The sequence below is a fragment of the Heterocephalus glaber genome, unplaced genomic scaffold (assembly GCF_053883595.1).
Source record: "Heterocephalus glaber isolate CG9 unplaced genomic scaffold, H.glaber_assembly_v1.0 deba00001864, whole genome shotgun sequence".
Classification (NCBI taxonomy): Eukaryota; Metazoa; Chordata; class Mammalia; order Rodentia; family Bathyergidae; genus Heterocephalus; species Heterocephalus glaber.
In genome coordinates this window covers 90198-94713 of record NW_028258504.1, presented here as the reverse complement: position 1 = coordinate 94713, position 4516 = coordinate 90198, and the positions used below count along the sequence as shown (strand labels likewise).

The window sequence follows — 4516 nt, the reverse complement described above, 5'->3', positions numbered from 1 at the left end:
ACTTCCATCAGCATTGCCACAAATGCAGGGTTTCATTCTCTTTTCTGTGGCTGAGTGGCGTGACATTGCATGTGTCACATTTTCTGCGCCCATTTTTCTGTTTCAGAGTACTTAGAGTGTTTCATTTCTTGGCTGTCCTAAGTAGTGCTGCAATGACCATGGCTGGAAGATGTCTCCCCAGCATGATTATTTATTATGGATATACAGTGTTGCTAGATCATATGGTATTTCTATTGTTAATTTCTTCAAGGAACCTACAGTTTTCCATAGTGGTTGTACCAATTTATGCTCCCAGAAGCGATGTGCCTGAGCTCCTTCTTCTCCACACCCTGTACAGCACTTGTTATCTTTACTTTTTTGGACAGTAGCTTTTCTAAATAGAGTGAGATGCTGGCTCACTTTAGCTCTGGTTTCCATTTCCCTGACAATTAGTGATGGAGCTCTCACAAAAGGAAAGTCATTTTCTGTCGCTGGTGCACAGGGTTGCTCTAGGATGCTGGGGGGTTGTGACCCACACTGACCCTCACCCTTGCAGACATCTCTGGCATCAGTTTCTGTGCTCCTGTGGCCTGAATACCAGGGCTGCTGCACTGTGCCTCACCTGTCACAGTGGATTCCCCTGGATCACTCACAGTAGCAGTCTCATATGTTACCTGGCATGAACTGGAACAGGATCTACAGGTGTGTATTCTTCTCTGTAGAATCTCAAAGGGCCTTGCAGGGACTGTGCTTCCTTCTCAGTGGTAGGAGTTGCAAGGTTCAATAATTTATGTTTTATTTTGGAGGGACCTTAAAGGCCCCCAAAGCCACCTTGTGTTTATCCTTTACTTTCCAGAGAACCAAAGTCTTACCAAGATCCCAAGCATAAAAACCCCTCTTGTTATCTTGGCTTCTTTCTGAAACAAACTGCATTTTATCTGTCCCACAGGGATGCAAATCGATTATACTCATTTTTTTAAAAAATCATAATTTATGAGAATACAATTGCTCACTTAGTAACTAATTACCAAAAATGTTAGTAACACAGTTCTGTTCTGATGAATTTAAATTGTCACATCCCATTAAAAAATATATGTGAAACTTAATATTCCCATCCCCATGCATAAAAACACATCTAGCCTCATTTCCATTGGAGTTAGAAATCATTTCCCACCTTCTCATGGGTCCTGGCTAAGTTAATGAAGACAGACGATCTCTCAAAGTTCAGAGGCTTCAACAGTCAAGGTCTCCTTCATGTCCCATGATGCCTCTGATGGAGGCCCTGCTATCTCTCTTCCTGATGACCCTGTGGCAGAAGCCTGAGTGACAGGACTGAGCCATCTAGAACAGGACCAGGCCCTCTGGCAGACCTCAGAAAGGCTACACATCAGCCACCAAGCTGCAAGTGACACTGGGGACCAGAAAGGCCAGGTGACTCTGGGAAAAGATGCTCAACCACAATCCCAGCCCTTCCATTTCTCTCCCACAAACTAGTGCTCTCATTCTGAGTTCATTTGTCCCCCAACCTCAATACTTCCTGCTTCAGCTGGTCGGCTCCCCTTTTATGGGGCAGATGGATTCTCCACGCCCTTGGCACATGTATCTGAGGTGAACCACTAAGCCTCCCTCCTGCACATGACTAACTAAAATTAAATTAAAATAAGACTGAACCATTATAATGTTAACATTTAGATGACGATGGTAACCTTTCAAATCCTTGGCATAAAAATGATACTAAAACAGAAGGATGCTATATAGAATCCTAATTTTGGTTAATGATCTAGTTTTAAATTTAGAATGATTTAAAATTTGTAAACACTTTGTGGATTATCTTTTGGGTTTTTTTCAGATGCCCCATTTCATGAAAAATGTTGCTTTTCCAAGGCTTGAAGTCATATATTGTCTCTTCTTCATATCATTTAGTTTGAAACTAATGGAAACCTCAGAGGAAAGGGTTTGTAGACATTCACATGCTCATTTCCGAGGTATTTGTATTTCTCTTAATGCTTGGAACTTGTTTTAAAACAAAAAGCAGTGTTCACACCATGAACTTGTGGAAAGTTCACACCCCTGGCATGTCAGAGGTTTGTTTATGATCTTGCTTTTGAATTGGTCTTTGCCATTGGGCATTTCAGAATGCAGATATAATCACCCAGGGTGTTTGCTAAACATGTTTATTACTGACCCCACATTAGAATTCTTTTGGACTTTTGAACCTGATTTGAGAAACACTTTCCTCAAGATATTCTTTTGTCCTCCAGTTTAATAGTAGAAATCATGTTCATAGAATAATATTTTAAGATGGTATAAAGCAGAAATTTACAACTTTTTGAACATTTTTGAACAAATTTTAAACTAATGACTTCATTAGATATCTTCCTTTTTAACCCTCCACAAAATTTTATCATTTTCTCCCAATGATATCCAAATCATAAGCATTTTTCTTTGATGAAGTTTTAACCTTTATTCAGGGTGGTTTTTTGTTGTTAAACTTTTAAAGTAATAAGATTAACTATATTTCATACAGAATTGCATTACAAATAGGTTTTCAACTATTTTTGTAGCATTTAAGTATTATGTCAGTTCTTTTCATGTTATATACAAATTGTCTCAAAATACTCTTCAGGGGAATAAGTCAGTTTACAGTCAGAATGGTTGGCATTCTGGTGTTCTAAAAAATTTTATTTGCATACCCCTGAGGTCAGATCATTTTATGCATATGTAGCTTGGATTAAATTTCAAATACTGTGTTCAGTGCTGGTATATTTATTGTATAAATTTGTTTTGTTCTGATTTTGTCGTGTAGAACACTGCCTTGGTCATCACAATGTAATCTGTGTGGTGTTCTTTTTTCATGTTTACAGCCTTTAAATAAAACATTTAACATAAAATTTAAAAAAATAGATGTGTGAAAGAAACATGTACTTAAAATATTAGGAAAAATTCAATAATAGCATATATCCCTGTTCTATGTAACCATCCTGCATGCTGTGTGTTCTCTTATGATAAACAGCTAAATCAGGGTGTAAAAACACATGTGTGTGATCTCTTCCAAGATGTCTTGTTGATGAAGCTCATGATGTGGGTTTCCAGGAGCCTTGGGGGTTTCTGAAGATGTGTAGAGTAAGAGAAGGGTTGGGGGGAGGGGGTTGGTAGATACACAACTTCAAAATATTTCAACAGAACATGCTTTTATTTCCTGAAGAAATACCTGCAATCCTGCCTAAATGTAGTACAGCAAACATACTTTTTCTCCAATTCAACAAAACTTTCAACATTTTCCATCCTTCCACCCACAGTTTTTTCTTCAGTCTTCTGACATATGGGATCATAGCTTTTGGTCTTTCCTTCAGTCTCCCACAGCCACGATGAAAGTTCTGCCTTCACAGAGCACACATCTTTCCAGTCTCCACACAGCTGTTTTGATCTCCTGATTTCTAAGGCTGTAGATGATGTGATTCAGGAAAGGAGGCAGAAGTGTGTAAGCCAGAGCAATCACCAGGTTTTGGGTGGAGGAGGTTTTTGCAACTAGTCCCAAGGCAGCAAAGAGCCCTAAGATGAGGAAGAGCAGGATGACTACAAGCTTTGGGGAGCAGGTGGAGAAGGATTTGGCTCAGCTCTCCACTGATGGCATCCTGAGCACAGTGGAGAAGATGTGGATGTAGGAGATGACCATGAGGACAAAGCATGCCAGCACCAAGCATGAGCTCAGAGCCAGAGTCACAAATCCTATGAAGAAAATCTCACAGGAAACCAGGGCCAGCATGTGAGGGATGTCACAGAACTGGTGGAGGTGGATGGTGTTGGATCTTGAAATGGACTCCCCAAACATGTTGCCAGTGTGGACCAAGGCATAGGTGAAACAGCTCAGCCAGGTGAGAGCTGCCATCTGGTGGTGTTTTCCTGCTGTCATCATAGTGCCTTATTGCAGGGTGTCAGATAGCCAGGTAGCAGTCATAAGACTTGACAGTGAGGAAGGCCAGCTCAGCAGAGGCAAAAGCAAAGAGAAAGTAGACTTGGGCCACACAGCCAAGGTAAGAGATGAAGGTGCTGCAGGCCAGGGAGCTGTGGATCAACTTAGGCACCATGAAAGAGATGTAGCATGAGCCCAGAAAGAGGGGTTCTTCAGGAAGAAGTACATGGGCGAATGAAGATGCTGATCCAGAATGATGACCACCATGATGAGCAGGTTCCCCACCAGCACTGCCAGGTAAACCAGCAGAAACAGCCCCACATGCAGCAGCTCCTGGATGTCAGAGAACCCCATGAGCAGGAACTCTGTCACTGCTGTGAGACTGCCCATGTGGCAAGGAAGTCTGTGTCCTGATTGTGAGGAGAAAATGTTCATCAATTGGAAATGAGGTGATCAAATATAAACACAAGGTTGCAGAAACAACATTCTCCTACCTGAAATGGAGCTGCTGGTGTCCTCCACACTGCCTCAGCAGATGAGGTGATGGTTAGTGACTGTTTTACCATGGAAAAAATTCTGAGATATGCCCAAGACAAAAATTGAGTAGCCCATTTCCAAAACCTT

At 41.2% G+C, this 4516-nt stretch overlaps 1 pseudogene; it reads right to left on the bottom strand.

The window, feature by feature from the left end:
• Nucleotides 1-3328: 3328 nt before the first annotated feature.
• LOC101713263 (olfactory receptor 14I1-like) lies at nucleotides 3329-4282 on the bottom strand (annotated as a pseudogene).
• Between the last annotated feature and the right edge of the window lie 234 nt (nucleotides 4283-4516).